An 18,147-nucleotide genomic window follows, 5' to 3' on the forward strand; every position below is an offset into this window, starting at 1 on the left:
GTGTGGTCTGAGGTAAGACACAAGATGTAAAAAGGGTTAACTTAAGTCAGTTCTGCCTGAAAATTAGACTTCTAAGCAACAGGGGTTTATGGCAGGAAAGGGGGTTAACTGATAAGGATTCCAGATGCGAACTAGGAACCCCCTGGGGGCGTAATCTTAAACTGACCATTTGGCCAGGGTCTCTTAACTGGCCAAATACCATGACCCCCCCTTACCATAACACCGAATGACGTCCGAAGCAGCAAGGAAGGACTATAGATAGATATATATATAAAACCTAAAAATTTGTACCGGCACATCAAACAATACTTCGGTATTATTGTTTCTTGCTATAAACAAGACTACGGCTTTATTGTTCCTTGCACGCAATAAACTCATCTGTTTAACTTCATCTCGGGATCCAGAACCTTATTCTTTCAGTTACAACAAATTTGGCGTAGTCGGCGGATGCTCCAGAAGACACAGAACTTCCCATCGGCAGGAGAGACGGTCAGCGCTCACATTACTTTGAGAGGTAAGGACTCCTCTTTTTTTAAAAAAGTCCCGACTCTCTCTGACCGATTCGGAAATCTCTTCTCCCTGCTAGAATCGCCTGAGATGACAGAGTAAACGCGAGGTCCTGAATTCCTCTGGCCCGGGGAAGACACCGGTGTATTTAATGGGAAGTTTGCTGTAAGCCCAGAATTTGGTCTGGCAGGCGGTGATTCGCGGTATTGTGTACAGGCGTTTGAAACTGGTGTATGCCTTAATTGCGTGTGGAGTTTTTGAACGGGTTTTGGACCTTTACCGCGAAGTTCAGGACTGGTGTGGGCCTTATTTGCGCCCGGAGTTCTGAAGTTCAGGACTGGTTTGGGACTTAATTGCGCCCGGAGTTCTGAGGCTCAGGATTGGTGTGGGCCTTAATTGCGCCCGGGGTTCTGAAGCCGAGTGGTGTATTAAATGCACGTAATTCAGGACTGGTGTGGGCCTTAATTGCGCCTGGAGTTCTGAGGGTCAGGATCGGTGTGGGCCTTAATTGCGCCCGGGGTCCTGAGATTAGCTACGCCTTGATCGTGCATGGATTGGCGTGGCGTGGTTTTTTGTTTCAAAGGGAACAGGAGAGAAGTAGAAGATATAAGTGTATGTTTTTGGTGTTTTCCTTGTTTGTGAATACATATACACACGCATGACACTAACATGAACACACCTCATAATAAAAGAGCAAAGCACTAAGTAGCAGGATCTAAAGGATGCTGAGATCCGAGAATCGCCCTGATTGAGCTCAGCGAGGCTGGCGTTCTGGGGATGGTTAATTACTGATCAAGGAAGGGGGTTTTCGAGGTCTCGTTCCTTGCCTGTGAACAGTGCGGTGTAAGTCCTCTCTAAAGGCTCTGAGAGGCATTTAGATCTGGAGGTAACAGACGCCCTTAGCTGCATGAGTGCAGTAATGCACAGGATTTTCAAGTGAAAGCATCCCCCTACTGTATGAGCTGTTACCTCACACACGATAAAAGTAAACTCTTAAAGAGACCGAACATGTGTGCTAACTGATGGTTTGAGAAAGTGGTGGAGGGGTCCGTTTATATATCGGAAAAGTATAAGTTGACGGAAAAGAAGGAGAAAACTATGGGAAAAACTGAGTTTGTCAGAGGGAGTCTGGGGCGAAGACGCCTGTAAAGAAAGCATATGCGTATTGATTGGGAAAAGCACAAGCATGTAGCTGCCACCCTGGTGCACGGCCGGCACCAGTGATGGCAGATACATGAGAGAAAAAAAAAGAAATTGTGATGTGACTTCTTAAAAGTGTGTTTACGGGAAAAACAAAAACCCGAAAGAAAAGATACTTTACTCACTACAAAAGAGTATGAACAAAAGCGGAAAAAAAGGCAGTGCAGGAGAATCAGAAACTAAAGGAGGAATTAGTTTCTGGTCGCACTGCTCCAGTTTATGTGTTACAACCGTCAACTAAATTATATCCTGCTCTCCCATAGGGGAACAGACAGGCAGGAAATGAAAATAATTGGGATCAATTCCCACAGTGACCATATGGAGACGGGGGGTCTGAGTGGTATGACACCTGGTACGAGTGTGATAGAGAAGGAACAGGGACTCCCCTCTTAAAGGGAGGACGGCCGCAGACCTGTACTCTCACCCGAAGTGGGAAAGGACTTGATGTAGCGGGGGCTGCCACTGTTGATGACAGCGTCACTCTAACTGTCTCGCACCCCTTCGAGGGGGTCCGCACTCGCACCTACCTTCCCTGATTCCCCCATACGGTCAAATCCAAAACCGCAAGATATTGACCGGTGGGCTAAAGAAGTACCGCATCCGAAATTAGGAATGCAGCGAACCTGGAGTGCACTACAGGAATTAAAAGGATTCATGTAGAAGTGAAACAAGAATACAGCACATTGTAGTACGAATAGAAAAATATATTCTCGATGTGTATGTGTGTTTTATTAATTTGTGTGCCTGTATGTGTGTAACTGTGAGTTTTGGTATACTTAATGACGGTGCGAATGTGTTTTGCCAGCTGGACTATAAGAGCGTCTGAAACGTATAAGTACAATACAGGTACAGTACAGGTGGACGTAAAAGGAGTTAGATAAACAGTTTTTATATGTATATACAATTAGTTGTAATAGTAGAAACAAGTTGGATTTATTCGAATGTCTCGAAACCAGACATGCTGAAACGCTGTAGATTTAGAATCAAGACTGGGGAGAATAAACAGTCTTGTGAGAAGATCTGTTTACCTAATGATTAGATCCTGTAAATCCCTTGTAGCCTCCCTAAGTCTGTCCCAGTCCAGTGCAGAAAAGGAGTTAAACCTAAAATGTACTGTAAATGGGGTGTCAGTTTCTCTGTTATGGGATACTGGAGCACTACTGTCATGCTTGTTTCACTCCTCTGTTCAACAGTGTGCTATAGAGTAATGTATATGGGGAGATGGCAGGAGGCCACAGGAGTATTGGGGCAGCAAGTTTTACTTGCTGAGTACCAGATTTTAACATTCATGTGCACTTATCACGCGAATGTGGGTGGTTTTATCCCAGATCTATTGGGTTGGAATATTATGCATTACAAAGAATGACTATCCAGAACAGGGTATCACGTGGCTTCAACTGACTGTGATCACTCAGTATGTAGATGGTATTCTGAGTGCTTCCCCTGACGAGGAAACCCACAAGTCTGAGTTGCTTCAGCTTTAGAGTGTCTAATAGAAGCAGTTATGATAAAGCCCTTTTGTGTCTAGCATTGTGTAATTTTAACAGGGCCTGGGTGCAATGTTTTTATGGGGCGAGCACAACTTAAGGGGTCTGCTTAAGGGGGGAGTGCAGTACAAGGACAAGATTGCCTTGGTTCCAGCAGCAAAAGCCGCCTGTAATAATTTGAAACAAGCTCTCTTACAGGTGCTGAGACTGGGGTTTCCTCAGATGGATCAACCATTCCTTTGTATGTAAGTGTGGAAAAAGGGTTCTGGGCAGCTGTGCTGACGCAGGAGCATGGAGGTAGGCACTATTATACCATTAGATGCTGTAGCCAAAAGGTGGGGGAGCGTGAAAATTTTAAGAAAATGTAATACTATTTACTGATGGGTCCTCTCTGATACATGAGGGAGAACAGAGAATAGGCTGAGCTGTTTCAACAGAATTCGAGGTGCTAACGACCGGAAAATGCCCCTCCACTGCCTCAGCGCAGCAAGTCAGTTTAGAGCCCTGATGGAAGATTGTGAAAAGAAAGATGTTAATGGGTTACTGTATATGTATATAATGTATGTATTTGTTGCAGGTAGGCCACAATTCTGGATGGCTATGGAGAAATAGGATTCTCTCACCACGGCAGGGACTCCAGTTAAGAATACTGGGCTTGTCTCTGAACTGCTTTGTAGTTTTGCAGCTGCCGACTGAAGTAGCTGTAGTAAGGTGTAAATAACACAATAAATAAAGAATTCCGGAAACTCAAGGTAACAACCGTGCATATGCAGATGCCAGGCAAGCGACACTGGGAGAGCAGGAGTCTGAGACCCCTGTGAAACCTCTACTGGGGAAAAGGGAGAATTCAGGTTGAGGCCTTTAATAGATGTTTAATAGTGGTAAGAAAACGTGTAAAGAATATGGGGTTGTATGATGATGGGGTGTGGGCAGGTGGATACCCAAGTGTATGACAAAGATGATCCAGTGGTGCGGACTGCCTTGCCTCTTGGATACTGATCTTGGGGCATACTTCACTGGGAAGGTGTGCCAGGCTGTAATTGCCTCACTAGGGGTAAGTTGGAAGTCACATTGTCCCCATCACCCACAGTCTGAAAGACCAACTAAGGAAATATCAACCGAAGGAACAGCGTGGGTAGATGCTCTACCTGCGGTCCTGTGCAGTTTGCGGGCTGGATCAAACGGAACTGTGAGACTGAGCCCATTTGAGATCATCACGGGCAGCCAAAGAAACTCCCTGGAGGCCAAGTCTGGCTAACGGACTGTTGAATTTACTAACTCTCTATTACAGTATTGTAGGTTTGTTAACTGAAGCGGTGCACAGGGCTCGTGAACAGGTGCTGGACACTTGGGGACCTCCAGCAGAGGGGAGACACGACCGGATACCTGGCGAGTGGGTGTAGGTGAAGAAGAGATGCCCTGCCAGACGTTGCAATCCTGCTGGGAGGGAACATATCAAGTGCCACTAACTACTGACTGTGCCATCTGAGTGACAGAATGAGATTGCTGGATCCGCGCATCGCACTTCCACTGACCCACAGCACCAGAGACTGAGTGAACAGAAAGAAGGATGTTGTTACCATTTCTGTGTCTGATGCTTCCTACGACCAACAGTGTGCTTGTCAGGCCTGAGGAGCATTACTGGGGATATGGTATCAATACATTCCGGGTGTTGGCATATCTATCAGCCAAAAAATGATCATTGGAGTTGGGTCAATATTGCTATTTCAAGATCCTGACATTAGATCTCCACATGGCTGAGGTCTGTGTTTGGGTCCTTGGGTAGGACTTTATGTATTTGTAGGATTAGGATTGTTTTATGTGTATAAATGTAACTATCACTTGTACGAAAACATCAATCACATCTTGTTTGATAGCCTTGTTCAGATCCCTTGGATCAAAGCATACTCAGAGTTTACCTGTGCGAGGTTTCTCCACCACCACAAGTGCATTAACCCATTCCGTTGGCTCTGTGACTCTGGCAATAATGTTGGACTTCTCCATGTTGTGCAACTCCTCCTTAAGACGGCTCCGCAGTGCAAGAGGTATGCATCGCGGTGTGTATACTACAGGAACCGCCTTTGGTTTGAGGTGGATAGTGCATTCACCTGCAAAAAGCCCAATTCCTGTAAAGACATCTGCAAAATCTTGTAAGATTGGCTTTGTCTCAGTGGGAGGGGTGGTCACAGATAAGACCAGTTTAATAAGGTCCATGTCTAAACATGCTTTAAGTCAGAGTACTGGAGGTGCATGAGTGTCTACAATATAAAAGTCCAGACACATTTCTCTGTCCTTGTACTTGCATTTCAGAGTGCATGCACCTTTTACAGCAAGTTGCTCGCTGCCATAACCTGACAGTCAGCGAGATGTGGGCTGCAGCACAACGCCACTTTTAAACTTGTCATATTCATGCCGAGGAATGACGTTAACTTGAGCACCTGTATCTAATTTAAACTTTATAACCTTTTGTGCATTTATTTTAAAGTCTACAAAAATCCGTTCAATGTCAGAGGTCTGTTTTTTGTGTGACACTAAATTCGTACAGCTCAACGTTTTCGGATTCACCGCTTGTTTTATTCTCTGCCACGGAGTGCTCTTCGTCTGGAGCGGCACGCTTTTGCAAAGTGGTTAAATTTTCCACATTTTAGGCACTGCTTGCCTTTCGCCGGGCAAACGTCCTGTTCGCCGTGAGCCTTATTTCCGCAGTAGCCACACTCTTTTTGGCACTTTGCTCCCCACTCCGGTCTAGCGTATCCTGCTCGGGCGGGTTTCTCAGCCCTGACACGGTGCACTCCGCGAGCTGCCTGATTCGGCGCCTGTCGATTGCAAGTACTGCGCTCTCGCTGCTGCCCATCGTTCTCAGGTGGGTTTGCGCTAAATCTATGTCTATGGCCCTGTCTAGCATCAATTCAGAACCAACATTCAACAGCTTTTCTCTCACTCTCGGTGAATGTATTCCAAAAACAATGCGATCCCTTACCATCTCCTCGCTATCAGAGCAATTACAGTCTTTCACAAGGAGCCGCAGCTGTTACAAATCGTTCGAACGGTTCGTTAGCTCCCTGTACTCTCTCGTGAAATTTATATCGAGCAAATATAACGTTTGTTTTAGGCTTAACGTGCGCTTCAAAATGGTCATAATAGGTTTTGAGTACCTTTGGCTCCTCCTCGTCGAGTGTCTATGTGTTGTATACGTCTCTGTCCTTTTCTCCGACCCACAGGAGAAGATAAGTGCATTGCTCTTCCTGTCCTGTCTTCTTGAGTGGACCCGAAAACATCAGCTGCACATGCTGCTTGAATTTGCGCCAAGCCTCGGGAAGATTGTTCTCCTCCCAATCCATTCGTGGTGCGGGAATTCCAACAACGTTCATTTTAAATCTTTTGTCCTAACGTGAATCCTATCTATTCTGACACCATGGCTTGTTTCTCGTACACGTATAGTGTAGAAATTAACAACCCAGGATGTGACACTTGAACAAACTCTTTATTTAACCTGTAACTCCGAACCCATTACCTTCTACATTCACCCTGAGCAACCGTTATTCCTACTCAGCCCTCCACAAATCAACATGGAGTTTCACTGCTGACGCACACAAATATTACAATCATGGCATGTCAAAGCTTTGAAAAAACACTTCACATCCCAATTTGCAGTTTGTAGGACTGACTCTCATAATATAAGCACTTTTTGGAAAGCAAAAAAATACTTAAAAATTTGTGATGGTACAGCTTGGTTCCACTGAAAAGATATAACAGTTTCCCATTTACATCCCCGTATGCAAATGCTGAATTGGCCCACAGCAGGCTCCAGTCTCTGACACTTTGTGTGAGATGTGTTATTAAGTGACAGCTATATGAGCAGTGTCCAATGACATAATGGTCTTGGTGTAATGAAGGGTCTTTCAGGACCCTATGCAGACGACACAATCCTGGAACAGCGAGGAAAATGCAGGGAAAAAAGCATGCAGGGGTCAGGAATTAAAACAGGGGTGCGTCCATGGTGTGCGGGTGTTCTGGGGGGTGAGTCCAAGGCACACTGACCTAAAGGGAGTCCAAAGGGAAATCCATGACGAAATGTCCAGAGCCGGGCGGTCCATCCGAGACTCAGACAAACGGGATTAAAAACCGGACCGGGATCCGGTGGATGGTCGGGGGGAAAAAGAGGGGAATGGGACCAGGCGCTCCAGGTCCCGGACTCGCCTGGTACAGGAACCAACACAGAGCCAGGAACAGAGTGAGCGTCTGGCTGTTAAGGTGGGCTTGAACAGGGGGCAGGTGCACAAAATCAACTCAGAAGTGAAAGAGCCGGAGCGCCCTTAAGGGGGAGGGACTACAATCGTGACACTTGGGCTTTGTCACTCAAATAAAAAAACTGCTTGTCTAGAAACCATTTTGTTTTTGGAACACATCCTGGCACAATATACTTTAACAGCTCAAGTAGATCTTTTGTAGCTGCTGTTGACAATTTGTCTCAAGATAAATGCCATCATACTGTATTAGGAGTGCACCCATGGTCAGATATGACACAGTGTAGATCTTTTTGTCCGAATTGAAAGAGGCATCAACCAAGTTTTCCTGTTGGGACATGACGGACATTTATATCCTTGCATGCAGAGAACAGTCTATAGACCAAACTAAAAAGACAAGTATAATAGAAATGTCCAGATGGAGCCACACAAAACACCTAACAAGGTATACTGCATTACTGGTAGCTGGCAGCACAAACTGAACTATGATGGAGATTTAGATGACAATGATATTATTGTCCCACATAAGATCTTGTGTTATTTCAGGATTGGAATATACACACCTGTATGTCGTCATTATAAAAATCATCCACATTAGTTGGGGTCTCATTAGATTCTTCTCCAATAATGTGCAATGTTCAACACATTTATCAATCATGACAGCATTTTTTCTAATAATAGCATGACTTGCATTGTGACTTGGGGTATGTAGCTAGAGAAACATTTTTTTTGTTATTTTGGGATTGTAATTTATACATCTGTAAGTCGTCATTATGAAAATCATCCTCATCATTTGGGGTCTCATCAGATTCCTTACCACTTAGCTGCAATATTAAACAAATTTGTTAGTCACATCAAAATCTTCTCCACTAAAACACGACTTAGTGGAGAAGTCGTGTTTTGGCACAGCTATGTCACAATGTCACTTTCATCCCCCAAAAAACTAGTGACCCATTTAAAAGAATAGCATCATAAACGGTCATATCATCATTTAGTCTATTTTGTCCAGTAAATAATATTTTTCTGCTCTCTTTCTCTAGTTAGCTGAAGTGAAGGCTGTGTTCCCTGAGAAGACCCAAGCAGAAATCAGAGCCTTTATGAGACAGAAGCTACCTTATGCAGCAAAGATTCTGAAAGGTCAGTGTGGTGTGGGCCAGCAGAACCAGCATCATGAGCACAATGTTTTAAATAGCTTGTACATTTTATGTTGGGTTTCTGTTTTCTCTGCTATCTTCTTCAGGATGAATAAAGTGGGCCTATTCATCTATCAATCATATTTTAATAACAGGTGGGTAGCTGCGTCAGCATGCGTAGGCTGCAAAGGAACAAGTAATAGGTTTATTCCATGCTGAAAAAAAGAAGAAAGAGAACACAACGTTTCGGCCGTGGAGCCTTCACCTGAAGAAGGCTCCACGGCCGAAACGTTGTGTTCTCTTTCTTCTTTTTATTTCAGCATGGAATAAACCTATTACTTGTTCCTATATTTTAATAACTAGTGTTATGTACCATGGTACCCCTAAAAGTACCACACTTGTATCATACTGCTGTCAAAACATCATAGGATAAAATAGGTTTCAATGTACCAAACCACCTTAAAAGTACCATGGGATACAGTATATGTACCATGGTACTCCTACTATGGTACAACTGTCAAAAATACCAGGGTACCATACCATAGGACTGGTACCATATATGAACAATTTCTTATGGGAAGTTTTGTTCCAATTTTAAAATATTTAAAAAATAGATTTAATATAATATAATCCTTGCACCTATACTATCAGTACAGCTGTACAGCACATTCCCGGTTTGTTTTGCGGGGGTATCAGGAGACGATTCAAATTAATAGAGGCTCTATAGTTATGATGTTAAAGGGTGATTTAAGAACGCAAGTGAAAGGCTAGTTTTAAAAACACTGCCGTGTTGAGAAAGGTTCAGTTCAGAGATAAACAAGACGCTTTTCCAAGCCGGACTCGGGGTGCTCGTCTGTCCCCGGACCTCACTTCCGGGTGTGAGGGACACCGGGCAGCGGCCTTGTCTGTGAGGAGAGTCCGCTGTCCTCACACCGGGCTGTCTCCGCCGTACCCGAGTGTCTAAAAATATTGATTCCAGACCAGAGCTTGTAAAACTCAAGTATATCATGGGATGATTAGGAGAAAGGACACAAGCACGTTTAGCGTATTATTTTTTCCCCACGATTTAAGGTTTGTTTATACATGATTGCGTTACTTGGAGACAGATCTGCATTTTTATTCTGGATTCTGTTTGAATCCGAAACTTAAATTCCTCCACTAAAGTCACTCTAACGGCACATCCAGTTATTTGTTTAAAAAACATTTTTTTTTCAATATGGCAAATTTTACCGGTCATTTAGAGAATTTCCGTACGTTTTTTTTTCTGAAGTGATCCCAGTTTATTTGTGGAAGGTTTTTTTCTCGCCTCAGAAGCGTCTCTCTCTAAATATGTGACGGTTGTCTCTTTTCCCAGTTCTTTCACAAAACCACATAAGAAAACGCAACCTACAGTTAAATGGGATTTTAAACGTTTTAAAAGTATTAACATCCAAAGCGAATATTTTTCTTTAAATACTGCAGCTTTCAAACAAATTTTGTAATCGACTTCCGGGTGCTTAACTGATACTAAAAGTAAAGTATATTTTAAGTGAATTTTTTTCGTCTTTCCAGTTCTTTCACAAAACCACATTTTTTAAAAAAAAAGCGACCTACAGTTAAACGGGATTTTAAAAGTTTTAAAAGCATTAACATTCAAAGCGAACATTTTTCTTTAAATACTGCAGCTTTCAAACACGAACACATTTTGCAATCTACTTTCGGTTTCTTTACTAAAAGTAAAGTATATTTTTAAGTGAATTAAACTGAAGTTTATTTTTTTGTCGAAATACTGGCTTGAACTATATTATTGCTACTAGTGTTAGGAATTGCGTGGTCAATGTGATTCAACTATTACGGTTTTTAATTGTACACTGTTGGAATGTTGCTGTTTTAGTAAATATATAACGATAGCACTTCAAAACAATATAAACACATCGTTATTAGCTTTAATTTGGTATTTTTTGTTTTTAATGTGTTTTATATCCTGTACTGATTCAAATATTTCACTCGGGAATAATACATAAACACGTATTAAAATGTAATTGAAAATATTTTGAGTTCCGTGGAAAGATGTGAAATTTGTTAAATCATAATTTCTATCAACTGTATTTAAAAGATATGAAAATATCGATGTCAAAATCAGTTTTTATTTGTAGAAATGAAATTAAAAATATTATTTTGGTTTATATTGAATAGTGATGGCTCCCAAGTGCAGACAAGACATGAACCGGGTTTTTTTTTCAAACGAATATTACAAATGCTTTTCATATTTTTTTCAGACTATCATCAGATTTTCAGTATTTCTGGTGCATAGACTATCAAACCTTGCTGCACAGAAAGGTTTAGTTTTATCTAATTCTTTTCTGCTTCTTTCTTTATAGCTTAAATATAACTTATGTGAACAAATGAAAGCTTTTTTTGTACGCGCCTATCTAAGGGAATAGATCATTTGCACTTGCTTTGTGCTTCAGTTCTATGCTGGATAATGGCATAATATACTGTATTCCAAAGTCCATAAAGTACCACAAATCCACGTCATATCCAAGCCACAAAACCGTAAACCGTAATCCTTTATTTCTTCCGTTAATCCGTTATTCTCTAATGCTTACCAACACCAACCTGATTCCACTATCTCCTCCAAAACGCATTCACTGAAGTAGGAAAACACTTATATATATAAATTATTGATGGAAAATATATATATATAATTTATCTGTATTCAACACTACAGTGTTGGTTCAAGCACATTGTGTAATATGTCTGCTGCTTTAACATATCTTAAGCAGCTCCAACAATTATAGCTACACATCAAAGGACAGGACTTGAGACAGGACCAGGTCAATTCATGCTACATATCAAAGGGCAAGATGAATACACATGAAGCAGTGAAACAAAACATCTTCCTGAGATCATACTGTATATAAGAGCTGGGAAACCCTTGCAGTTTGTCTGTCCTGCGGGGCAGACCCAACGCGCGTTGATGTCATTATTGAGCTCAATAAAACAACTGAATCCACAAAGACTGTGTCCTGCTCCTTGGATGGAGGATTTCCCACAACATTCACCTACTGGCTTCCGCGCTGGTTCACTGTTTCCGGGGCACATATATTTTATTTCCTGACGAGACACACCTGTGTCTCCTTGTTTTTCGGAATAAGGTCAGCTGGTTATACCTGTCCTGGATGACCTTTCCCCTGCTCATCTTACAATAGTTTAGAAAAAAAGACTTCTGAATCGGACCCAGATACAAAGTCAGTGAAATCATCCACCGTGGAGTCAAGTCAAGTATATATTGAGCAGGTCGTTCCTGAAATACCTGTCCTGGACCCTCCCCTGACACCAGCCCCGTCCTCAGGCTGTCTAGAAAAAAAGAAACAATGCATTTGTGATAGGGCATCGACATTACCTTGGTTCTTTCCGGGTCTATAAACCGTTCGGAACTGAAATTTCTGGAGCCTAAGGCCCCATCGTGTAATTCGATCATTTTTGTCCATATTTCTTAACAACCAGGTTAGTGGCGCATGATCTGTATACAATATAAATCGTCTTCCCAATAAATAATATCTTAAATAATCCAGGGCCCATTTTATCACGAGACATTCTTTTTCTATTGTGGAATAATGTTTTTCACCGAGGCTTAATTTACGGCTAATATACAAAATGGGGTGCTCCAGTCCCTCAACTTCCTGTGATAGTATGGCTCCAATCCCAGTTTCGGACGCATCAGTTTGTACCATGAATGATTTGTTAAAAAAAAAGACTTCTGAATCAGACCCAGATACCACAGAATAGTGTAATGGTGTAACGATTGTTTACAATCCAGCTAGACTCCCTGGCTACACTTTCCAAACCCAGGCTGCAACACCAATGCGAGAGTTCACACAAAGTCAGTGAAATCATCCACTGTGGAGACCAGAGTAAAACTCTGACCTTTACAATAGAAGTGACCAAAGAGGTCTGGGCTCACCTGTGTCTCCTTGTTTTTCGGAATAAGTTCAGCTGGTTTTTCTTGGTGGCCATCTTGCTGAGGTCTAAGAATGAGAGAATTCAAACAAAGTCCGTGAAATCATCCACCGTGGAGTCAAGTCAAGTATATTGAGCAGGTTGTTCCTGAAATACCTGTCCTGGATGACCCTTCCCCTGGTCATCTTACAATAGTTAAGAAAAAAAGACTTCTGAATCAGACCCAGATACCACAGAATAGTGTAATGGTGTAACGATTGCTTACAATCTAGCTAGACTCCCTGGCTACACTTTCCAGGCCAAGGCTGCAACACCAATGAGAGAATTCAAACAAAGTCAGTGAAATCATCCACAGTGGAGTCAAGTCAAGTATATTGAGCAGGTCGTTCCTGAAATACCTGTCCTGGGTGACCCTTCCCTTGATCATCTTACAATAGTTAAGAAAAAAAGACTTCTGAATCAGACCCAGATACCACAGAATAGTGTAATGGTGTAACGATTGCTTACAATCCAGCTAGACTCCCTGGCTACACTTTCCAGGCCCAGGCTGCAACACCAATGCGAGAGTTCACACAAAGTCAGTGAAATCATCCACCGTGGAGACCAGAGTAAAACTCTGACCTTTACAATAGTGACCACAGTGGTCTGGGCTCAGCTATCTTCGGTGTCCGTCCTGTTGCCCATGAAGTGGGGGAACCGGCGCTTCTCTGAGTTCTGCAACTGGTTCTGCAAAGGGCTATTTACATCTCAATGAATCCACTCCTCAGATAAATGCATGCCAAGTGCTTTTTCTGACAGCAGAAGACTCTTTGCATCTCTGCATATGGTGCATCCCAAGTTTCCATTCTTAACAAAAGGCTAAGGGTTACGTTTTGAACTGACGGTTTTATGGTTGAACCCAAAATTAGCAAGTGAAGTTCCCTATTTTCTCTTGGGCATTATCGTCGCTTTTCAATTACACATATAGAAAACCAAATGTCACTGGAAATTTTCTCTGCAGATTCACTACACACCGAAAAAACTTAAACAAGAGTGTCTTGTTAGCTTGTCTTCTTGTCAGGTGCAAATCTAAAGATGAAACGTTGCCTACTTTTGTAACAGCACCACCAATGCCTTGTAAAGTAATAGTATTAAGTTGCTTAGCTATTTCTATAGCAAGAGCAAGCTCAAAACATAAACATAAATGTTGTCTGTACCGGAAAGAAAGTGACACAGATAAATAGGACATTTTATAAATTGACAGTTTCCATATTCTAGAGAGTTTTCATTAGGTGTGATGTCAGTGCCACTGGTCTGTAGTCATTCAAGACTTTATGGTGCCCCTCTCTAGGTACTGGCACCAGGCAAGAAGTCTTCCAGAGCATTGGAACCTTTTCTAATCTCAGGCTGAGGTTGAAGATGTACTGCAGCACTGACCCCAGTTGGTCTGCGCAGATCTTTAGCACCCCGGAGCTGACACCGTCAGGATCCGCTGCCTTCCTTGCATGGAGTCTCCTCAACTCCCTTCTGACCTGGTCAGCTGTGATGGATAGGTCAAGGAGGGCAGGGGAAGATGGAGTAGGAGTAGGAGGATCTCATGATGGGTTGACTGAGGATATGAAGAGGGTGTCTGGGGTGAAGGCCTGTGAGGTGAATGGACATTAGATCCTGTATCAAATCTGTTTAAGAAAAGTTTCAGCTCATTGGCCCTCTCCAGGCCTTCCTCACTCTGTTAGCCGCCAGACAGCTTGGATCCGGAGATCTTCCTCGTGCCATTCCACACTTCTCTCACATTGCTCTCCCTCAGCCTGTCCTCCATTTTCCTCCTATAAGCCACCTTGCTCTCCCTAACTCTCACCTTCAGCTATTTCTGCACGCACTCCTGCTCCTCCTTGTCACCTGCCCGGAAAGCCCTCTTTTTCCTATTTAGGATGGCCTTCAGATCACTGGTGACCCAGGGTTTATTATTGGAGAAGCACTGCACAGTCAACACAGACGTTTATGTAATCAGTGATGCAGGGGGTAAGACCACCAATGTCTTCTCCATGAGGCTAACAGCATCTCATAGTCCAAATTGTGTAATGATGTAATGATTGCTTATAGTCCAGCTAGACTCCCTGGCTACACGTTCCAGGCCAAGGCTGCAACACCAATGAGAGAGCTGTGATGGCAAGGGTTCACACAAAGTCAGTGAAATCATCCACCGTGGAGACCAGAGTAAAACTCTGATCTTTACAGTAGAAGTGACCACAGAGGTCTGGACTCAGCTGTCTTCAGTGTCCATCCTGTTGCCCATGAAGTGGATAGGCGGTGGCCTGCTTTAATCCCAGATGATACGAAAGACATAGGATCGAATCTCTCCAGAGGAGGTCCATTCAGATCAACACAAAAAGTGAGGCGAGTGAGGAGTGAAGTGAGGCTACCATATAGGCAGATCTGAATGAAACAGCGGTTTCTTGAATTAAATTAGCATTAATTTCAAGTACCTTCTTTTTGCTTCGTCTCTCCAATATCAACGGCACTTTTATGTGATAAGCTATCACGGTGTTTCGCATACGGCCACCGTGAGAGCTGGCTTACCAGAGCGGTGACATCACCGCCCTTCCCAGTAATAGCAGGGACAGCAGCCGCTGGGCTGAGGGGAGATCTCTCTTTAGCTCAACAGGCTGGGTCTCTGTTGAGTGACACCAGAGGCCCGGGTTCGCAACTGGTTCTGCAAAGGGCTACTTGCATCTCCATTACTCCACTCCTCAGATAAATGCATCCCAAGTACTTTTTCTGACAGCAGATCTCTGCATATTGTGCATCCCAAGTTTCCATTCTTAACGAAAGGCCACGGGTTACGTTTTGAACCCACACTTTTATGGTTGAACCCAAAATTAGCAGGTCAAGTTCCCTGTTTTCTCTTGGGCATTATCGGCACTTTTTGATAACACATACAGAAATGTCACTGGAAATTTTCTCTGCAGATTCACTACGCGCCTTTTTTGGGAGAACACTTAACCAAGAGTGATTTGTTAGCTTGTCTGCTTGTCAGGTTCAAATCTAAAGACCAAATGTTGCATACTTTTGTAACAGCACCACCATGGCCTTGATAAGTAATAGTATTAATTTGCTTAGCTATTTCTAAAGCAAGAGCAAGCCCAAAACATAATTAGCCACCGTTGAGTGAAAAGCTAAAACCCCCTGGCTCCACTGTAATTCGCACCATGCCGAAGGGAAATTGAGGTGTTACAGCAGCCCAGCCCAAGAAAGCAAGACAGTCATCAGAATACACTAAAATTAAAAGAGCTACAGTAATACAATAAGAAAATAGAGTTAGGAAAAAAATAGGTGTGTGCAAAATATGCTAATAGTCACTGTAAAACAATAAAATATGTGCAAAATCCACATAGGTATATACAGATTAAAAGTACCCCAGTATAAACAGTATAGTAATGCAGTGTCCAAAAAGAACAGGAGTGCAATATGCTGTCCATAGACAAGCAGATGAAGGGCTAGCAGTCCTAGCCTAGGGCAGTGTTATACACCCTGACAGCCGCCAGGAGGAAGGACCTGCGGAAATGTTCCTTTCAACAGCGTAGCTGGAGCAGTCTGTTGCTAAAAGTGCTCCGCTGTCTAACTGCCTGCTAAACAAATTCATCTTCATTTTAATCTCTAATGCTGCTTTTAAAGTACTGATACTGGTATTACACTGTAAATAAATAGAAATGTTCTTGGGGGATCATGGCTATAGTTTCTATATAAACCTTGAAACAAAACTGTACAAACCCCTATTCAAGCTAACAATGGTGAAAAAGTGAAGAGGGTTGATGAACAATTCACACTTATCCCCCAGCTTGGGCGTGTGCCAGTTCATGGTTATTCTCATCACCTTTTCTCTGTCCCTGACAGACGTCTCTCAAAACTGAATCATCTTGCTTTGATTGATGTTTCAGTTCCACCTCAGTATTAAACGCATTGTTTCCACATTGTTTAGTACCACTCTAAGATCTCTGCTTTCTCCAAAAGGCATAAACAATTGCAGGCCTGGTTCATGAATAGTTCTGGTTTTCTAACGTATTTGGTGTAGGGCATGTTTCTTTGCACCCTTGAATTCCATAACCATCTGTATTTTCTTGGGTTTTCTCCTCAATGAATTGTTCTCCTACTGTAGTTAATCTTATCAATGTTGTTGGAGAGGACGGTGTAAGTTTGAAAGCCTCAAGCACAGGGATGCTTGACTACACATATACAGTCTGGTGTTTGGGTGTAGCTTCTTCAGTTCAAGGATAGCCCTCAGGGGAAGGTCTGAGGGGACAAGTCTCCACTTCCTCAAGTACCCCTCCTTTTTAAACAATAACACACTAACACTTTAGAACAGGGGTGTGAAAAGTATTCAAATAACGTTACTTGAGTAAAAGTACTGCTACTTCCAAAAACAAGTAACTTAGTAAAAGCACTTTTCCAGTTTTGCTACTCTGCTAGTATTCTTAACTGGAGTCCCTGCCGTGGTGATCCTATTTCTCCACAGCCATCCAGAATTGTGGCCTACATACACCAAATACATACACTATATACATATAACCTTTTAACGTCTTTCCTTTTACAATCTCCAATCAGTGCTCTAAACTGGCTTGCTGCGCTGAGGCAGTGGAGGGGCATTTTTCCGGTTGTTAGCACATCGAATTCTGTCATAACAGATCAGTCTTTTCTCTGTTCTCCCTCATGCACCAGAAAGGACCCATCAGTAAACAGTATTACATCTTCTTAAAGCTTCACGGTCCCCCACCCTTTGGTTACAGCATCTAATGGTCCAAAATCATATCCCACTGGGCGGTGCCTACCTTCATGCCCCTGCGTCAGCACAGCTGCCCAGAACCCATTTTCCACACTTACATAAAAAAGGAATGGTTGATCCATCTGAGGAAACCCAGTCTCAGCACCTGTAAGAGAGCTTGTTTCAAATTACAGGCAGCTTTTGCTGCTGGAACCAAGGCAATCTTGTCCTTGTACTGCACTCCCCCCTTAAGCAGATCTCTTAAAAGTTGTGCGCACCCCGTAAAACATTGGACCCAGGCCCTGTTAAAATTACACAGTCCTAGACACACAAGGGCCTTATCATAACGGATTAATATTAGAAACTCTAAAACCTGAAGCAGCTCAGACTTGTGGGTTTCCTCGTCAGGGGAAGCACTCAGAATATCATCAACATACTGAGTGATCACAGTCAGTTGAAGCCACATGATACCCTGTTCTGGATAGTCATTCTTTGTAATGCTGCATAACATCCCAGTCCAATAGATCTGGGATGGAACCACCCACATTCAGGTGTTAAGTCTTCGCGAATGTTAGAATCAATGTTACAATCTGGTACTCTGCAAGTAAACCTCGCTGCCCCAATACTCCTGCGGCCTCCTGCCGTCTCGCCATATATATTACTCTACAGCACACTGTTGAACAGTGAAGTGAGACAGGCATGACAGTAGTGCTCCAGTATCCCATAACAGAGAAACTGACACACCATTAACAGTACATTTTAGGTTTAACTCCTATTACACAATGGACTGGGACAGACTTAGGGAGGCTTTAAGGGATTTACCGGATCTAATTTGTAGGTAAACAGATCTCTCAAAAGACTGTTTATTCTCCCCAGACAAAGCTCTTAGCTGG

The sequence above is a fragment of the Lepisosteus platostomus genome, chromosome 15 (genome assembly GCF_059453375.1).
Source record: "Lepisosteus platostomus isolate fLepPlt1 chromosome 15, fLepPlt1.hap1, whole genome shotgun sequence".
Taxonomy (NCBI): Eukaryota; Metazoa; Chordata; class Actinopteri; order Semionotiformes; family Lepisosteidae; genus Lepisosteus; species Lepisosteus platostomus.